The sequence below is a fragment of the Hylobates moloch genome, unplaced genomic scaffold (genome assembly GCF_009828535.3).
Source record: "Hylobates moloch isolate HMO894 unplaced genomic scaffold, HMol_V3 SCAFFOLD_14, whole genome shotgun sequence".
Taxonomy (NCBI): domain Eukaryota; kingdom Metazoa; phylum Chordata; class Mammalia; order Primates; family Hylobatidae; genus Hylobates; species Hylobates moloch.
Genome location: NW_026652289.1, coordinates 44,567,280 through 44,588,225, shown reverse-complemented (window position 1 = coordinate 44,588,225; position 20,946 = coordinate 44,567,280). Strand labels below are relative to the sequence as shown.

The window sequence follows — 20,946 nt, the reverse complement described above, 5'->3', positions numbered from 1 at the left end:
CCGTGAGGTGAAGGTGCCATCTGGGATACTATTGCCTGCTTACCCCCAGACCCCTCAACCTGATGAACACCTTCAGTAACCTGAGGAGGACCCTTCCTTTTCCTTTCTCCTACTTACACCCCACCTGCTTCCAAAACTCATTTGAAACCACTGACAACACTTTTAACTCTACCACATTGGGAGCACTGGAAGTCTTTGTCAAGGTAGCCACACAGCAGTTGGGGAGCATCCTGCCATTACCAAGTCTCACTGATGTCATCTGTTCCATCTCATGTCTGCTGACCCCCTGTCCTTGCTCTTCCCTTGCACTCTCTCATCTTTCCCTACTTGGTCATCCTGCAAATTTAAGACTAATCCTTCCCAAACACCATTTTTATCAGGTCACTTACTCTGCTCAACAACTTCCTGGGCCGGGCGTGGTGGTTCATGCCTGTAATCCCAGCACCTTGGGAGGCCAAGGTGGGTGGATCACCTGAGGTCAGGAGTTCGAGACTGGCCTGGCCAACATGGCGAAACCCCATCTCTACTAAAAATACAAAAAAATTAGCCAGGTGTGGTGGCGCATGCCAGTAATCTCAGCTACTTAGGAGGCTGAGGCAAGAGAATTGCTTGAACCCGGGAGGTGGAGGTTGCAGTGAGCCCAGACTGCACCATTGCACCCCAGTCTGGGCAACAAGAGGGAAACTCTGTCAAAAAAAAAAAAAACAAAAACCTCTTCCTGTAGCCTACCACATTAGGTCCAACCCTTGGGCCAGGCTTTCAAAAACCTCCACAATCTAGGCCTAAGACCAGGGCTACTGTGTTTTTTAGCAGCTGCCCCTCACTGGTCTTATAGCATCAACTCAATGCCTCCCTGCTGAACAGCACCAGTAAGAGATGGGGTATAGAGACTAGAACAGACTGGACCACGTCTCTAAACTCCATTCCTGCTGAGAGCACCCTCTTCATCCTCCTCTCTTCCACCCAACCATACTCCTTCTCTCCTACTCCAGCTGCTAGCTACACTGCCCTTTGCTACCCTATCTCTACACCACACACACACCACAGACATGCATGCATGCACTTTCATTCATTCAACAATATTGAGCACCATTACTATGTGCCAGGCCTCGTTCTAGACACTATGGATACCACAGTGGATACCACAGTGAACAGAACAAATGAAATTCCTGCCAATGTAGAGCTGATAATCCACTGGAAGGAGACGGACATAAAGACACAGATTAATAAAAGTCATACTCATTATCTTTCTCAACCAGGGCTCCTCATATAACATCAGAAGAGTGAATATATTCTCAGTGCTGAAGTGAGAATATGGTGGAGAAGAGGTTTTAGGCAGAGGAATGAAGCAAGAAGGAAGAGAAAGGCCCTAAAGCAGAAGGAGTAGGAGATGTGGCTGGGAAGCAGATGATGGCAGGCCATTGCTAGGTCTTTGACTTTGACTGTAAGATGAAAGGGTACAGGAGGATTTGGAGTAGAAGAATGATGTGCTCAGACCAATATTTTATTTGTTGTAGGTGTGTTTTTTTGTTTGTTTGTTTGTTTTTTACCACTTATCCTCAAATTCTATCAGACTGACATTTTAAAAGGATCACTCCCCTCTGCCTATCCATCTCAACTGTCTATCATTAGGAATTACAAGAATTTCTTCTTGAATGTTCCCAAATTTTCTAAACTGAGCACATATTACTTTTTAAATGAGGGGGAAAAAAATCTCCCCAATCCTTAAAGACTTGGCTCAAATTCCAACTCTGCCTCAAAACTCCTGTATGAGGCAGAGCTAGCCCACACTGTACCCTATGCCCCAGCCAGCAGGACCACCAAGGTGGGCCCAGAGTCAGCAATGAGGTGGTACAACAACATTCACTGCAAGAACTGATATGCATGAATGTTTCTTTTGCTGCCCTCACTTCTCTCCTCCCACGCAGAAGTGTGTCCCTTCAGACACTCTTGCCCCCAAGTGCCTGCCTGGGTCCCAGTCTTTCTCTCAGTTGACTTAATTAATTCCTGGTAATTAAACCTACTGTTTGGTGATGATGTACTAAGAGTATGACCTCTCCCAGGGGGTGTAAATAATTTAAAAGAGGACTCTAAGATGGAAATGCAAAAGCCTTAGACTCAGAGGAATGGAGCTATAATGATGGAATGACAGGCACTGGGGTTCATATTTTGTGGATAGGAGGCCAGCTTCTCCTAAAGAGCATAGCACTCAGGAAGCAGCGTCAAGGGGAAACAAGTAATGAAAGATGAGACTACTTCATTGCCACCACCTCTCTCCTCCCAAATGGCCATTCAATACATTTTGGGTACTAGAGAATGTTCCCTAGAGGTAATCCCAGCCATCTCAGAGGGTGACCTGTGTGCCAGTAACCACCACCCTCAGAAAGAAAAGCCCCCTTAAGACACTTCTGGTCTGAAAGCAAATTGTTCTCTAATTGCCTTCAGTGGGGGAAATCCTGGAGGGCAAAGTTCATCTCACACGATTCTTTTATGCTCTACAGAGCACCAGCTCTGGATTGGGTCCACAGTTGCTTTTATAAGCAACTGTGGAATAATGATCTTAGTTAGAATGTTTACTTATATTTAAAATCTTGAGGGTGTTCCTTTAGCAAGGCAAAGGGCATAGGGAGACCATAAGAAGAGGCTTTAAGGTAGGTAGTTACTGTAACTGAATTGGCAAAAAAGAGTAGAATGCTGTTGCAAAAAGGCTCCACAAAATTTTACTTATTTAGTTAGTTAGAGACAAAGTCCCACTCTGTCACCTAGACTGGAGTGCAGAGGCATAATCACGACTTACTGCATCCTAGACTTCCCAGCCTTGGGTGATTCTCCCACCTCAGCCTCCCAAGTAGCTGGGACTGAATACGGGTCTGTGCCACCATGCCCAGATTTTTTTTTTTTTTGTATTTTCAGTAGAGGTGGGGTTTTGCTATGTTGCCTAGGCTAGTCTCAAACTCCTGGGCTCAAGCAATCCACCCACCTCAGCCCCCAAAAGTGCTGGGATTACAGGTGTGAGCCACCTTACCTGGCCTCCCCAAGACTTTAAATACAAGTAAACATGCTAATTAAGGATAATAGGCCAGGCGCCATGGCTCTCACCTGTAAGCCCAGCATTTTGGGATGCCAAGAGGGGCAGATCGCCTAGCTCAGGAGTTCAAGACCAGCCTGGGCAACATGGCAAAACCCCATATCTACAAAAAAATACAAAAAAGTAGCGCACGCCTGTAGTCCCAGCTACTTGGGTGGCTGAGGTGGGAGGATCACCTAAGCCTGGTTGGTCAAAGCTGCAGTGAGCCATGATCACGCCACTGCACTACAGTCTAGACAACAGAGTGAGACAGTCTCAAAAAAAATTTTTTTTTAAGGATTAATGGCTGGGTACAGTGGCTCACGCCTGTAATCCTAGCAGTTTGGGAGGCCGAGGTGGGCGGATTGCCTGAGCTCAGGAGTTTGAGACCAGCCTGGGCAACATGGTGAAACCCCATCTCTACTAAAATACAAAAATAATAGCCAGACGTGGCAGCGTGTACCTGTAGTCCCAGCTACTTGGGAGGCTGAGGCAGGAGAACTGCTTGAACCTGGGAGGCAAAGGTTGCAGTGAGTTGAGATCATGCCACTGCACTCCAGCCTGGGCAACAGAGTGAGACTCTATCTCAAAAAAAAAAAAAAAAAAAAAAGATCAATGACAGCCAGGCACAGTGACTCACACCTGTAATCCCACATTTTGGGAGGCCAAAGTGGAAGGATCACTTCAAGCCAGGAGTTTGAGACCAGCCTGGTCAACACAGCGAGACCCTGTCTCTACAAAAGAAATAAACAAATAAAACTAATTAACCAGGCATTGTGGCCCATGCCTGTAGTTTCCACTCTGGAGGCTGAGGTGCAAGGATTGTTTGAGCCCAGGAGGTCAAGACTGTAATGAGCTACGATTGCACCACTGCACTCCAACTCCAGCCTGGGTGACAGTGCTGGACCCTATCTCTCAAAAAAAAAAAAAAAAAAGAATAACGACCAGGGACAGTGGTACACCTGTAGTCCCAGCTACTTGGGAAGGTGAGGGCCAGATGCTGTGGCTCATGCCTGTAATCCCAGCACTTTGGGAAGCTAAGGTGGAAGGATTATTTGAAGCCAGGAGTTCGAGACTGGCTTGGTCAATATAGCAAGACCCCATCATCACTACAAAAATAATTTTTTTTTTAATTGAGACAGTCTCACTCTGTCACCCATGCCAGAGTACAATGGCATGATCTCGACTCACTGCAACCTCCACCTCCCAGGTTCAAGTGATTCTCCCACCTCAGCCTCCCGAGTAGTTGGGACTACAGGTGCGCACCACCATGGCTAGCTGCATTTTTGTATTTTTAGTAGAGACGGGGTTTCACCATGTTGGCCAGGCTGGTCTCGAACTCCTGACCTCAAGTGATCCACCCGCCTCGGCCTCCCAAAGTGCTAGGATTACAAGAGTGAGCCACTGTGCCCAGCAAAAAAAAAAAAAATTTAAAGGGAGGATCATTTGAGCCTAGGATTTCGAATCCAGCCAGGGCAATGTAGCAAGACTCCTATCTCTTAAAAAAAATCTAATATTTTTAAGGGCCTAAAGATTTATAGCCTTAATAAAGTATTAAATGGTGATAGTTTTTATAACCTCAGCCAGTTAAGTTCAAGTCTGGGGAAAATAACAGCACAAAGGCAGATAGCAGCCCAGCCACACAGACTAGAGCTTTGGCTGGGCCAAGCCCAAAAATCTGAACTGCTCAGTGCCCACCCCTGGGCCCCCTTTTCTGAAAATGCCAAAGCTTTGCCTCAAATGCGTCATCAGGCCCTACAACGTCCCTGAGATAGCTTGCAGTTACAACGGACACCTACCTTCAAAACCTCTCTGTGTAGTCTCACTCTGCCCTTTGGCTTGTAAAGGAATACCCTCAATTTCAGGAACTGAACTGACAAAAAAGTAGAATGTTCTAAACTACAGCAAACCAGGGGAATAAAAGCGGAACCAGAGTCCACTCCGCTGGCTCACATTGGCTCTAGTTTACCAAGGGCAATGTGGGTAAAATGTTCCTGTATCCAAAGACTAGCTATAAGGAGCAGCCCTCCACCTTGCCCCTAGTATGAGCTAAACCCCTAAAAGAGGGGAAATCCCAGGAATGCATGTGAGGGTTACACATGGGAACTCTCTCTCTTAACAGTCCCTTGATCCCCAGGTTGTAACATCAAGGCCTCTAGAATCCCCATGTTGATGTGTGAGAGACTGAGCCCAGTGGTCCATAGGAGGCAGCCCAGAGCCACACCAGAAAAGGAATGATTTCTTTAGAAACACCCCTAAAGAAAGCAACCAACTAATGGAGCTAGAAGCCAAGTCACACTCTACTCATCAGCTCCTCCCAGATGGGTGCAGCCCTGCCTCTCTGAATTCAGGTACTATCCCAATCAGAGGTGCTAGCCTAATCCACCTGTTTGAATGCATATCTAACAAAAGCATCTTACCCTGAGAGTGACAGAGGAGGCCAGCTCCAACATCATACATCTCTACAGGGACATAGTTCTAGGCAGTTTTTGAGTTTTTGCTTTAGGGCATTCAATCTTTGTCTCCAAAATGAAATTAGGCTTATAGCATGTTTGTTTTTGTAAAGATGATATATGTGTCCGTATAAAATTCAAATGATAGGAAGAAAATATAAAAAATAAAGTAAAAACCACCCCAATCCCTCCACTCAGAGGTAAGATCTTACTGTAAACTCTGTCTTTATAGAGAAGCAAGTCTATTCTGAGTTAGACCTGGGATGTAGGTCTCATGTTCTTTGATGAGCCTGTGGATTTATTCTTATGGAGGAGGACCCTTAATGCCACCTCTGGACTACTCAAAAAAGTTTCAGGCTGGGCACAGTGGTGCATGTCTATAGTCCCAGCTACTCAAGAGGCTAAGGCAGGAGGATTGCTTGAGCCCAGGAGTTTGAGGCTAGCCTAGGCAATATAGAGACCTCATCTCTTAAAAAAATAAAAAAATTTAAAAAAACTTTTTTAAAGTTTTCAAATCTCAGCCAGGTGCAGTGACTCATGCCTGTAATCCCAGCACTTTGGGAGGCAAAGGCAGGAGGATCACTTGAAGTTAACAGTTTGAGACCAGCTTGGCCAACATGGTGAAATCCCATCTCTACTAAAAATACCAAATAAATAAATAAACAAATAAATAAATAAACAAACAAATAAATAAATAAATTAGCTGGGTTTGGTGATGGGCGCCTGTAGTCCCAGCTACTCCGGAGGCTGAGATCACTTGAACCTGGGAGGCGGAGGTTGCAGTGAGCTGAGATCGCACCACTGCACTCCAGCCTGGGCAACAGAGTGACACTCTGCCTTAAAAAAAAACAAAAAAACAAAAAAACAAAACAAAACAAAAAAAACCTCAGGGGATTGCAATAATCCTAGACCTCTCAAAAATAAAAAATTAAAGTCACGCAGTCCCCCTACCCCACCACACATACTGATTGGAGACCAGAAGTTAATCTGTTCAGCAGACATACTCCATTTCTTCACTCAACACAGCGGCGGTCGTTCTACAATCTATCACACACATAGACATTATCATCCTTTTCATCCCCCAGAGTGTGTTGATGAGAGAAAGGGAGCCACCATTACCTCCTTTTATTTTTTTTTTTTAAGAGACGGGGTCTTTCAACGTTGCCCAGGCTGGTCTCGAACTCCTGGGATCAAGCAATTCTCCCACCTCAGCCTCCCAAAGTGCTGGGATTACAGGTGTAAACCACCATGCCGGGCCCCACTATCATCACCTTTTTTTTTTAAATGGAATCTAGCTCTGTCACCTAGGCTGGAGTGCAGTGGCACCATCTTGGCTCACTGCAACATCAGCCTCCTGGGCTCAAGCAATTCTCCTGCCTCAGCCTCCCAAGTAGCTGGGACTACAGGCGTGTGCCACCACAATCGGCTTATTTTTGTATTTTTAGTAGAGATAGGATTTCACCCTGTTGGTCAGGCTGGTCTCGAACTCCTGACCTCAAGTGATCCACCCACCTCAGCCTCCCAAAGTACTGCTGGGATTACAAGCATGAGCCACCGTGCCCAGCTGCCCATTATTACCTCTTGATATAACACTTTCAGAATCTGAAATGGAAAAGGTAAGGAACTTAACCAAAGTCACGCAGTGACCAGGGGACAGCCCATAAGTGCTGACAGCTTTGAGGAATGACTGTCGTGGCACCAAACTCGAAAGGTATTCATTAACTTTTCTTTGAGCCATAAAAAGGATCAAATGTGTCATTTCAACAAACACACACACACACAATTCCCCTGCTGTTAAACAAAAGCAAATGGTTGGCTGAAGTAGCACTCTGATCGTCTGAAAACATTTCCCAAAAGTAATTAGCTAATGGATAACACATCCTACACCCTTGGAGCAAGCGAAGGGAGGCCGCTGGACCAGATGCCCACAAATGAAAACACACAGATTTTGGGTACATGCAATTGCTCTACCTCAGGGACATCAACATTCAGAACACTCCTATTCAGGATGTTCCTATTTTTTAAGAAAAGAAAAGTTTAAACAAACTTACACGTAAAGATAGGAATAAAGCCAGGCATGGGGGCTCATGCCTGTAATCCCAGCAATTTAGGAGGCCAAGGCAGGCAGATCATTTGAGGTCATGAGTTCAAGACCAGGCTGGCCAACGTGGTGAAACCCCATCTCTACTAAAAATACAAAAATTAGCCGGGTGTGGTGGCATACGCCTGTAGTCCTAGCTACTCAGGAGGCTGAGGCAGGAGAATCGCTGGAACCAGGGAGGTGGAGGTTGCAGGGAGCCAAGATGGCACCACTGAACTCCAGGCTGGGCAACAGAGTGAGATTCCATCTCAAAAATAAAATAACAGGCCGGGCGCGGTGGCTCACGCTTGTAATCCCAGCACTTTGGGAGGCCGAGGCGGGCGGATCACGAGGTCAGAAGATCGAGACCACGGTGAAACTCCGTCTCTACTAAAAAATACAAAAAATTAGCCGGGCGTGGTGGCGGGCGCCTGTAGTCCCAGCTACTCGGAGAGGCTGAGGCAGGAGAATGGCGTGAACCTGGGAGGCGGAGCTTGCAGTGAGCCGAGATTGCGCCACTGCACTCCAGCCTGGGCGACAGAGCGAGACTCCGTCTCAAAAAATAAAAAAATAAAAAAATAAAAAATAAATAACAAATTAAATTAAATTAAATTAAATTAAAGCTTACCATGATCTGGCTGAGTTGAGGGTGGGAATTATTTTCTTTTCTGTCTCCAGTGTGTAGGGAAGATAAAGATCCTAAACCAGTGTCTCCTTCACATGCAGCCAAAAGCCCTCTACCTCCTCCAAGAGTTCACAGACCTCTGTTCCCAAAACAACTTCCAATGCATCTGCCCACAACCACTGCTAGCCACAAATTTACCCACACTACTTAGAATCTGCATACCTTCTCCATTAACCTAATTCTATGGAACGCTCCTTTCTGATATTTTATTTCTATTATTCCTCCCATTCCTTAAGTTTCACAAATACAGGATCCCACATAAACAATACAGAATCATTCATTCTATTAATTAATAATCATTGTTGACTACACTGAATAGTGCCTGAGGAAAGATTATGTTAATAGAAAGGGTTCGTTTTCATGGAGCCTGAGAAAAACAAACAGGAATTGAGGAGCAAGTGTTTGTTAGTATGTCCCAGCCCTGGCCAGAAAGTGAGGAGTAATGGCCAGAGGACAGAAACATCTGTCACTGTGCAGTTTCATTTCTCATGGTCAGTTAATATCCTAAGTTTATTCAGGAGTCTCTTCCAAGTTTGGTTAGTGAGTCAGTCTCTCTGGATCCAATCAGCTCTGAGCACCCTACAAAACTAAATTTCTGGTCTACAAAGCAGAAACCAGATCCTGAAGCACAGTGATGCCCCCAAATAAAGCTGCCCCACAATAACATCTATCTCCACTCTCTAACTGCAATGCCTATCATGGGATGTATGTGATATATCTAAGACTCTCTGGTAGCTCCCCATGGCTTACAGAATAAAATCCAAACTCCTTGACCTGCCTTTCACAGCCCCAACTTAGCTTTCCAGCCTCATCCCCAAACACTGAGGGCTACCATGGCTCCATGCTTTCATACCTATGATTCTATCTACCTAGAATGTTCTTTGCTCAATCTTACTTGCCTGTAAAACTCCTATTCTTCCTCCAAAGCCTAGTTCAAAAGTCACCTCCTCCCCGAAGCCTTTCCTATTTACCCAGGGATTTCATTCTTACTGTTTCAAATAGCTCTTTAACCGCAACTGTGCTAGAGAACTTAAGTACACTGTAACTCATCCTTTAAAATATCTGAGCTCCATTGGATACTCTGGGCTCCAGGAAGAAACTCACTATGTATCCCACAAGTTCTTATACAGTGTCAAGTATGAAATGAGAGCTTGATGTTGAATGATTGATCATATGGAACATGGCATTAAGTTATTAAGAGAAGATGAGAGGAAACAATGTCACACAAAATTCAAGAAATAAATTATCTGTATATTTAATCTCATTCAAAATGATCACAATATGACTGAGATGCAACATGGATATTTCAAACACTTAAATAATAAAACCGAAGGCCTGACTGGTGGCTCATGTCTGCAATCCCAGCACTTTGGGAGGTGGAGGCGGGAGGATCACTTGAGGCCAGGAGTTCAAGGCCAGCCTGAGCAGCATAGTGAGACACTGTCTCTAGTTTTTTTGTTGTTGTTTTTGTTTGTTTGTTTTTTGAGATGGAGTCTCGCTCTGTCACCCAGGCTAGAGTGCAGTGGCTCAATCTCAGCTCACTGCAACCTTCGCCTCCCAGGTTAAAGCAATTCTCCTGCCTCAGCTTCCCAAGTAGCTGGGACTACAGGCGCGTGCCACCATGCCCAGCTAATTTTTATATTTTTAGTAGAGATGGGGTTTTGCCATGTTGGCCAGGCTGGCCTCGAACTCCTGACCTTAGGTGATCCAGATCCACCCGCCTCAGTGTCCCAAAGTGCTGGGATTACAGACGTGAGCCACCGCATCCAGCTTGTCTCTAGTTTAAAAAAAAAAAAAAAAAAAGAAGTAATAAAAATTTTTTAAATAATAATAAAAGCAACTAATATTTGAACCCAGTGCTCCACTGTTTACATGACTTAATCTGTACAACAACTGTATGAGGGAGTTTTATCTGCACTTAAAATGAGGAAACTGAGGCACAAGAGAGGCTAAATAACTCAAGATCATTTGGTTAGCAAGTGACAGGAGCAAAATGCGCACTTCAGTGGTCTGGTTCCAGAGCCAGTAGGCTCTGAATTCGGGCAGGCGTGCTTTGAATCCAGGCTATGTTACAAATGTGGCTTTGAATAAGTCATCTATCCCCTCTGCATTTATTTCTTTGTAAAATGGGTATGATAACCTCTTTCTCTTAAGGTGTAGAGAGGACTAAGTTAAATACAATAATGTATGCAGAAGTCTTTAAAAATGGTTCTCCCACGTGGCAGGTACTCCATAAATGTTAATTCATTTTTGCCTTCCCTTCCTAAAAGCTGGATGAAGCAGACTCACAGAGGCAAAGGATCTCCCCCAGACTGCTTGAGGCTTTTCCAAACAGATCAGGTAGTTAAGCCACTAAACCCAGAAAGCCTTGCCTTACCTGCTTATCTCAAAAGTCCATTCCCTGCACAGGGGCTAGAGACCTTTTAAAATGTAAATATCATGTCATTCCCTTAAACCCTTCAAAGGTTCCCAATTACACTGGAGATAGAAACCAAACTAAGGGGGGAGGCATTCTGCCCCCAAGGCCCCATTGCTCTAATTTGGCCCTAGTCTCCAGACTAATCTCCCCTCTCCCTTTCCCCCTTCAGCCCCACAGGCCTCTTTCACTTCCTCCTTGCTACAGTCAGCTCCACACATGGTTAACTCTTAACCCTCCTTCAGATCTTGGCCTAAACAGCACTTCCCCAGGGAAGTCTTCCCTGAGCCCCCAACTCAAATCAGTCTCTTACCCCTCTCTTCAGCTTTCTCTTCTTATATTCACTATAGTTTGAATTATTAGTTTACCACTTCCTTCAAAGTTTTACTTGAAAGACACCTCCTTAGGAAGCCTTCCCAGGCCACCCTAATAATATAAATTCAACTACCACCCCTGATACCTCAGATTCTCCTTCCCTGCTTCCTTTTTCTCCTTAGCATTTCACACTTTTTAACAGACTATATTTTTGTTATATATTTTATTTATTGTCTTCTCCCCCACTCCCATGAAAGCACCACAAGGGCAATCATTTTTGCTTTCTTTGTTCACTGCATCTAGAACAATGCCTAACACATATTTGTTGACAAATATTTGTTGTTGAATAAATTTCCACGACTATTTATTTATTTATTTTGAGATGGAATCTCACTCTGTAGCCCAAGCTAAAGTGCAACAGCATGATCTCAGGTCACTGCAACCTCCGCCTCCCGGGTTCAAGCAATTATCGTGCCTCAGCCTCCCAAGTAGCTGGGATTACAGGCATGCGTCACCACGCCCGGCTAATTTTGTATTTTTTTAGTAGAGACGGGGTTTCACCATGTTTGTCAGACTGGTCTCGAACTCCTGACCTCAGGCGATCCACCCGCCTCGGCCTCCCAAAGTGCTGGGATTACAGGCGCGAGCCACCGCGCCCGGCCACGACTATTAATTATTAGACTTTCCCAATGGCTAAGAACTAAAACGTGGTATCTTTCTGGCTTACCACTGTACTCCCAACACCTAGCTCAGTGCCTGGCACATAGTAAGTGCTCAGTAAAAATTTATTTAATGAATCAAAGCCACAACTAGTTGAAAAATTGGAAAATGATCAAAATGGACACACTAGCACCACACTTCTGCCTCTTTCACTGTGTAATGTAACAGTGAGGTTGAGGAAACAGACTACTGAAATACCACCAAGCATCCACCAGGCCAGGAATCTGTCTGTCCACATCCTCCACACTCTGCCATACTGTGCACCACACTGCACTCGCGACAGAAGCACCTTACAGGCCCTCCATGAGCACAGGGCTAAACTCAAGTGGGCAAACCATAAGCCAAACACCATCTTACTCTCCAAGTCCCATTCTTCTACTGCCAGTCCTATTCTAGACTAGTCCTGGATACCAAACATGCTTCCCTGGGTGGGCCTGTGGACTTATTCCAATCCGGGACCTTTAATGCCACCTTTGGCCTACTCAAAAAATGGTTTAAAATCCCTAAACAGCTTCAGTAATCCTGCAGTGCTCAGGAGCAGGCATACCTAAGGTCATACGGACCCCTCCCCCTCACAAACGCTGATCCAAGGCCAGGAGGCCATCTGTCCAGCAGACGCTCTCCTGTCCTCCCTCAGGTCACACTGAGCCTCCCGCCAACCCCCTCGTTGGCAGGAAGAGCCCTTGCAGAGAGACAATTTTCACCCTGATCCACAGGCCTGCTCACGCCTGAGGACCCCAACTCTGGAGCTCTAGGAATACCTGTCTGCTCCGGGAAAAACCTTCCTCAGGGTCAGACCTTGGGCTCAGGGGAGGGGAGGACTGAGGGGCGCCAAAGAGGGTCGTTCCCCAAAGTGTCTGCCCCGTGACGGCGACAGCTCTTCGGGCGGCGGGGACGGTCGGGCTGACAGGCCGTTCCAGAGGGAGAAAGTGGCACCGTTATCCGTGCCCGGGCGGGGGGCCGCCGGCTGTCGCCGAGAGCGGCCGCACGTCCCGCCCAGCGCGGAGGACAGCAGCGTGCCCTGCCTGCCGAGGAGCGGCGGTCGCAGCGGCGGAAGGGGCCGGCGCCCGACGGCCGGGGGCGGGGTGGGGTGGCGGCCCGGGCCCGCCAGGCGGCGGTCGGGGGAAGTGGCTGCCGCCTCTGGCGGCGGGCAGGGTCCGCCAGGCTGCAGGGCCGGGCCGCGGCTCGGGCTCGGACTCAGTCCCGGCTCCGATCCTCCTGGGCCCAGGCTGGGGCTGCCCCGGCCCGCAGGCCCCGCTTGGCCCGGCCCGCGGAAGGCGCTTACCTGGCGGCGGCGGCGGCGACTGCAGGCCCGAGTCTCGGCCGCGCGCGTCCCCAGCGCCGGCTGCGGGAGCCACAACATGGCGACGGCGGTGGCGGGCGGGGCTGCGGCTCCGGGGGCGGAGCGGGGGCGGGAGCCGGCCTGGCGGCGGGACCTGGCTGGGGCTGCCGCGGCGGGGGATTGGGGGGGGCAGGCGGAAGGCGACTCGGACCTGGGCACCGGCCCAGGACGGTGCGGCGGAGGGGCTGCCCCGGCCTGGGCCCGGCCTCCCGGCCTCCCGCCTCCCGCCCGAGGCGGGCTGCGCGGCGCAGGCCCGGCGACGGCGACGACGACGGCGGCGGCGGGTAGGGCGGGGCGGGACGGGACGGGGCGGGGCGGGGACGGCGCCGCTCAGGACTGGACCCCCGACCCCGGCCGGCCTCCGCCGGGCTCCAGTCCCCGCCACCCTTGCTAGGCACCCTGTGCGGTCGGGCAGGCAGCCGCTCTCTGCGACCTAGGCTTCTTGTCCTCTGACGCGCCTCGGGGCAGGAGCCGAGGCCGCCCACTAGAGGAACAGGATCTGCCTGCGCAGCTGTCTCGCCCGGCAAAGAGCGCCCAGGACCCGGGACTGCGTCCTCTTCACTGAGACCTGGCTTATAAAGGACCTAGTCGAGGCTGTTAAGTGAAAGGAAGCAGGGGTGGCGTGGGCCTGGCGCTCAGGTGCGCCCTAAATGTTTGGTCATAGCTGGCTACAAGGACATTCGCTCAAGCTTGGAGGTGCGTGGCACTCTGACATGTTGCCTCTGGGGTAACCGAGGGACGCGCGGCAAACAGAGATGGAGGACTGGCAACGGGTGCCTCGAAGAGGTAGACTGGGAGATCTCTCAGGGTTACTGGGGAAGCGATGACTGCAGGGTGAGCACTCAGAGAGTCTGGCAGAAGGCTGGGAGTGTGACCGGCAGGACCTTCCAAAAAACCCGGCGTACCTGGAAACTGGGTCCGCAGCTTTAGGGCGGCAGCAAGGTCAGGGTGTGGGAACACGGAGATGAGGCCCTGGTGACTGGCAGTGAGCACACACTGCTAACCTTGGAGAAATTCCTTCTCCAGGAAGGAGATGCAAATTTGCAAGAGGGCTGGAACATGCAGCCGGGGCCTGCTGTGCACCAGGCACAGAACTGAGTTGAAGAGCTTGGCTAAAGGGTATGTTAGCCAGTGAAGCAATGAAGTTAATAAAGGGTGATGATTTCAAATGTTTGGCAGTGGGAGAGAGAAAAGTAGGCCTGGAGCTCAAGAGGTACCAAGAGTAAAGGAGAAAGTTGGGTCCCACTGTGGAAGTTGAGGCAAAAGCACCCCTTAAGAAGTTTGAGTTCAGCCTGGGCAACATAGCGAGACCCTCCCTCTCTGCAAAAGAGTAAAGGGAAAAGTTGATTCTTTTTTTTTTTCTCGAGACGGAGTTTTGCTCTTGCAGCCCAGGCTATAGTGCAATGGCGCGGTCTCGGCTCACTGCAACCTCTGCCTCCAGGGTTGCAGTGATAATCCAGCCTCAGCCTCCGAAGTAGCTGGAATTACAGGCGCACGCCACCATGCCTGGGTTTTTTGTTTGTTTGTTTTGTTTTGTTTTTTTGGTTTTTTTTTGAGAGTTTCGCTCTTGTTGCCCAGGCTGCAGTGCAATGGCACAATCTCGGCTCACTGCAACCTCTGCCTCCTAGGTTCAACCGATTCTCCTGCTTCAGCCCCCCGAGTAGCTGGGATTACAGGCATGCGCCACCATGCCCGACTGATTTTGTATTTTTAGTAGAAATGAAGTTTCAACATGTTGGTTAGGCTGGTCTCAAAACTCCTGAACTCAGGTCATCCGCCCGCCTCGGCCTCCGAAAGTGCTGGGATTACATGCATGAGCCACCGCACCCGGCCCTAATTTTTGTATTTTTAGGAGAGATGGGGGTTCGCCATGTTGGCCAGGCTGGTCTCGAACACCTGACCTAAGGTGATCCACCTGCCTTAGCCTCCCAAAGTGCTGGAATGACAGGCATGAGCCACCACGCCTGGCAGGTGATTTTTTTTTTTTTCCTAACTTGAGTGGGGAGACCTTAAAGGAGCTGAGAGGGGAGAATGGCAGATAAGATGTAGGATAATTGATAGTGCAAGAAACCAGAAAAGGAAAAGTAGATGAGAAGGGGGAAGAGGGAAAGGGGAGAGCAAAAAGTCAGAGAAGTCCACCTCTTCCTACAAGATTTAAAGAGTGCCTAAAGATTGAAATATTTTGAGGTAGGGAGGCATGCATGCTTCCATGGATCAGCTGCCTGGATTACCCTCTACAATCATCCTTAGGGCAGCTGGGGTCACTGTCCTTTAAAATTTAAGTACAATTGACTCCAAACCCGTGTACCACTTAAGAAACCCATCATACCTGCCAATATCTCCAGAGTTTCACTGGGAACTTACATTTCTCCTAATTATCTCAGGCCCTAATTTCTTGTTTCCAAAAAATATTGTGCTCTTTGGAAGATTTGTCACCATATCCCAGATATTAGTCCATTTATATTACCTCAGAATATTGCACCCTACCTATAAGCAAGAAAAATGCCCAAAATTATATGATTATATTATAGTTATATGACTGTTAGATAAACTAGCTTGTGGCCATTAAAAATCATGGTAAAGAAAAAGATTTAATGATGTGGGAAATCTTTATAATTAAAAGCACATTATAAGGTGATATGGCAGATGGTAATATATAAATATACATAAATATGTATAATGCATAGATTTTAAAATGAGACTTTTCTTCTGTGACATCTGTATTTTCTTATTTTTATAGTGCATGTATATTTCTCCTGGAAGCAGAGAAATGGTATCTTTAAGTAGCTTTTAAAAGTATTTTTAAGAAAGGTATTTTTTAAAAGATATTTATGGGGTTCAAAAGAAAAAAATATTAGGGCTGGGCATGATGGCTCATGCCTGTAATCCCAGCTACTTGGGAGGCTGAGGCTGGTGGATCACCTGAGGTCAAGGGTTTGGGACCAGCCTGGCCAACATGGGGAAAGCCCATCTCTACTAAAAGTACAGGCATGGTGGCACGCCTGTAGTCCCAGCTACCTGGGTGGCTGAATCATGAGAATCACATGAACCCAGGAGGTGGAGGTTGCAGTGAGCTGAGATTGCATCACTGCACTCCATCCTGGACAACAGAGTGAGAATCTGTCTCAAAAGAAAAAGAAAAATATATTAGGACTCTGGAAAGGAATTTGGAAATGAATCTTTGAAGTGTAGATGGGACTTTAGCAAATAGAGATGGGCTGAGTAAGGAGACTGTCCCAGGCAGAAGGAACAGCACAACCAAGAACCCAGAATGGGAAATAGATGGAGTGTTCAGAGGGGAGCACCAAGAAATCCATTTGGCTGGAGCACACAGGACTGGTGTAGAAGAAAAGTAGGGGAATCAATGTGGAAAGGTAAGGTAGGAAATGGGGTTTCATGCACTAAAATAAAAGGAAAAATAATGACTATATCAAAAATGGTCCTGAATGCCAAGCTGAACCCCGTGTCCTTTGCATGTCAGGAAGAACCACTGAGGCTTGAACAGTGCAGGTAATAAATTTGCAAATAAATTGTCCTGTAACTTCTTACTCAATGAGGTTTTAGGTCTCAACCCATCAGTCCTAATATTTGGACATCTAATTGACTCAGAGCAATGAGTTAGGGGCAGCAGTCTTTGCATTACAGCTGTTTACAGACTGAAAATTGGGCCTTGCTTCTCTGGCTATTAATTACTACAATTTCTATTCACCATTCAGCAGAGTTTCAGAGCAAGAACAAATGATCAAAGAATAATTTCCATAACCCACTGCTGGGTCACAAAGGACATTGAAAAGAGGCTCAACTATAGCCAGATAGCCTGCACCCTTAGGCTTGCCATGTTTGCATGTCCCAGAAATCAACAGGACAGACAAAACTTTTCTAAGATGCTGTGGAGGGGTGGAATGGAAGGATTGACAGGACCCATGTTTGGGTTTCTTTTCCCTTCTCAGTATATATTTCCTAATATCAATATTTCTCAGGGACTATAAACATTTTCTTCTTTGTCCAGCTCAAGATACAGATTGAACTTCAAACAAGGTAGACCAGAGACAATTTTTTATTTGAATGAATAGAATCGTGGACTAAAATGAAAGGAAAAATAATGTCTTGATTGTAGCTGTTATCTTAGTTGTGACAATACATTGAGGCCATCTTAACTAACACTGTTGGAGTATTATAAGGGCAATAAGTTTAGTCTCTTCCTTGTAAGTTTGGAAGCAATGGGAAGGTGAAAATATCAACTTTATTACCAATAAAACTGAACTGAAGAATGTGGCTTAGATGGTGGCCAATAAGCTTTTTAATATTTTTCCCTGAATTAAAATTATTTCGAGCCAGGCATGGTTGCTCACACCTGTAATTCCAGCACTTAGAGAGGCAGAGGTGGGAGGATTGCTTGAACCCAGGAGTTAAAGACCACCCTGGGCAACATAGCAAGACCCTGTCTCCATAAAAAGGAAAAAATAAAAAAATAAAATTATTTTCCCTAAACCTCCATTCTCCCCTTTGCAGAAGCCTAACAATATTAACCATGTCTAATTAGAGAAAACTGCACCTTCTCTTAGGCAGGTCTGAATTCAGCAATTAGGTAAGTCTCTGCTGGAAGAATCAGAACAACTTCACTCCTACCCGCCCTTCTATGGATACAAAAGGATTTAGAGGATAAGGATAAGGATTTACATCCCCTTCCCGACCCCTGATGCCCAAACAAATTAGACCTGGCCCAACAGTTCATTCTTTAATTGGAAAAGAATATTTAAGCAGTGAATAACAACAAATGGCAAATATCTACCCTAATATTTCATTTTAACTTCAAAACTATAAAGAACACCCACTTGCCTTGCCAATCTTTAGACCTAGGACCAAACCTTTTTTGATTAATGTTCTTGAGCTGCCTTTCTTACATCAATCATATCCACGATGCATTTTCTATGCTTTCCTTTCCCTTTTTTTTTTTTTTTGACAGTCACCTAGGCTAGAGTGTTAGAGTACAGTGGTGTGACAATGACTCACTGCAGCCTCAACCTCCTGGGTACAAATGATCTTCCCACCTCAGCCTCCCGAGTAGCTGGGACTACAGGCGTGCACCACCACGCCTGGCTAATTACAAATACATATATGTATATATAACCTGGCTTCCAAGTTGACTGTGTACTTAAAACTTCTTACAAAGCAGTATAAGTAGAGGCTTAAAAAAAAAAACCTTTTATCGCTTCTCGGCCTTTTGGCTAAGATCAAGTGTAAAAAAAAAACCTTTTGTAGTTCTCTTGCTCACATCTGGTTTAGTAGTAATTTCAACTGGTCTTTAGCTAATATTTTCAAAGCATGTAACTGACATGTCATAGAGACAGCTCTTTTCATGCTTATGTTTCATCTATTTATGTAATTTTAATAAACTGATGGATAATTCATCAGTTTATTAAACTCTGGCGTATAGCTACCATAAACAGGTTTAGGACCAAACACAGCAGACTGTTATTAGGCATGTAGCTCAACTGGCAGGAATGAGTATGTAGGTATTCCAGAAAGTAACCCACTAGTCCGAAGCATTTATCTGTCCTTGAGCATTAGCAATATATTTATTAGAAGGGAATGGAAAGTGTTGATTCCGGAGAGTCCATTAGAAGGAGGGCACTTAATGCACAGTTAATGCTCATACACTAGGATGACGAACTCTGTGCATATTTCATAACTTTTTCCATCATTTATCCATTTCATAAATGTTTATTGATATTCTGGACAGTGCCAGACACTATGCTAGGCCCTGAAGAAGCATAGCTTAATGAAGAGGAGGAAACTGATGTATAAACAAGGTGAAGAGTCTGGAAAAAAGAAGGAAGTAAGTTGGACAGCAAATCCTTCTAACCTTCTCTCCACCCCACGCCCTCAAAATCACTGACCCTCCAGTCCCATTTAGCTAAAAAAGCTTTAAATGGCTTAGAATTGGTATGGCTATCAAAGAAGTTCAAATGTTAAGACTACTTACTACATTAGCAAAGTATACATACCTTATGTACTTTCAATGCTAAAGAGATAATGCAATTGGTACAGTCAAGAGAAAACCGCAGCAGGGTAAATTGCTATCCTTCAAAGCAATTTGAGGCTGGGCGCGGTGGCTCGTGCCTATAATCCCAGCACTTTAGGAGGCTGAGGCAGATGGATCACCTGAGGTCAGGAGTTCAAGACCAGCCTGGCCAACATGGTGAAACCCTGTTTCTACCAAAAAAAAAAAAACAAACAAAAGTTAGCCAGGCATGGTGGCGCAGGTCTGTAATCCAAGCTACTAGGGAGGCTGAGGCAGGAGAATCACTTGATTCTGTGAGGCAGAGGTTGCAGTAGCTGAGATCATGCCACTGCACTCCAGCCCGGGCGACAGAGAGAGATTACGCCTCAAAAAAAAAGAGAAATACTACTCCCCAAAAGAAAACGGCCACACACACAACAATATTTACCATAGTACTTACTGAATGATAGTGAAAATTTAGAAACATTATGAATGGTTAAGTAACTGGTGATACGAAATGTATAACTTATTGACATGAGAGAAACATTTGATTACATATGAAATGAAAAAAGATACAATTTGCTGGCACATGCTAAGAACCAGTAAATTGTATGCTTTAAAGGGGTGAGTTTTGTGAATCATTTCAATTTTCTTAAAAAGATACTATTGTATATTTTTGCTTTTGTATCAACTAAGATCAGCAGGGAACAGATGAACTGCTCAAAATGTGTATCCGAGGAGAGTTAATAAAGGGACAGTGTACAGAAATGTAGCAGGGTTGAGGGAAACCAAAAAGGGACAGTGAAGCACCCCAGGTCTAGCATCTACTGGGAAGCCATTATCAACCACTGGCCTGAAGGGGCAAAGAGATGGAACAGTTACCAGTCCTTGTGTAGCTGTGGGAGAAGAACAGCCAACAGGAGCTTGGAGGAAAGAAGAGCCCTACCTCTCTTCTTTCTCTCAGGTCTCCTTCAGTACCTCCCACTGGCTGAGCCAGCAGGAAGCCTACAAGCAAGGAGCCCAGATGATGCTACTTTCAAAGTCCACCTCTGGAGGTAAAGAGCAGAGTGCAAAAGGGTGAAGGGTGGATCGGTAGGAGCAAAGGCAAGAATACCTAGCAGGTGTGTGATCATCTGACAGTGTGGAAACTGCCAAAGCATGTAGCCAAGGGCCTTAAAGGAACCTGGAAAACCAAGGCTTCTAGAGATAAAAAGCTAAGGTAGCAAGAGGGCAAGTAAGACAGGTGGAAGGGGCAGAAAAGAGTAACTGATGAGGATGAGGGCCAGAAATGGGCCAGAAATGAGACCATTTTATTGTTTGGTTAAACACTGAGCTGGAGTCTGAGCTAGGGAAGAAATTAAGAGGACATATGTCTGAGTTAAGTTGAACTGGAGCATTAAAAATTCTTCCACAATTGGCTCTTAGCCTGTATTTCTTCTTCCTAGCTAAACTACATGCATTAAACAAATAAATATTTGGTGCCTATCATGTGCCAGGAACTGTTAGGCCCTGGCGATTTAGGAGGGAACAAAATTAACCTCCTTGGCCCAGGCACGGTGGCTAATGCCTGTAATCTCTGCACTTTAGGACACCGAGGCAGGAGGATTGCTGGTGGCCAGCAGTTTGAGACCAGCCTGGGCAACATAGAGACCCTGTCTCTACAAAAAAACAAACAAACAAACAAAAAACCTAGGCACAGGGGCACATGCCTGTGGTCCTTGGGAGGATGAAGCAGGAGGATTGCTTGAGCCCAGGAGTTCAAGGCTGTAGTGGCTGAATTGACTACTTATACATATCCCCCTACCCACTGCCTAATCTTGTGTTTATCATTTTCTTGTTCTTAATATATATATATAGGCCGGGC

At 46.3% G+C, this 20,946-nt stretch overlaps 1 protein-coding gene and 1 long non-coding RNA gene across 7 annotated transcripts in view; one reads left to right on the top strand and one right to left on the bottom strand.

Moving 5' to 3' along the window:
- Positions 1-13,354, bottom strand: part of ZNF592 (zinc finger protein 592) — a 54,665-nt gene extending 41,311 nt beyond the window's left edge. For 3 of the 6 annotated variants that reach the window (XM_032175537.2, XM_058427273.1, XM_032175539.2), the window contains exon 1: positions 13,022-13,354. The gene's annotated coding sequence lies outside the window, so the exon portion shown is untranslated. Of the gene's footprint in view, positions 1-9,982; positions 10,063-12,497; positions 12,733-13,021 lie in introns of those variants that run through there. The other 3 variants (XM_058427270.1, XM_058427272.1, XM_058427271.1) reach the window with 2 other exon arrangements.
- A 46-nt stretch (positions 13,355-13,400) lies between these two features.
- On the top strand, positions 13,401-19,321 carry LOC131381121 (uncharacterized). Its single transcript, XR_009209591.1, has 2 exons — positions 13,401-13,774; positions 18,822-19,321. It is a non-coding gene; the product is annotated as an uncharacterized LOC131381121 (long non-coding RNA).
- The last annotated feature ends 1,625 nt before the right edge of the window (positions 19,322-20,946 follow it).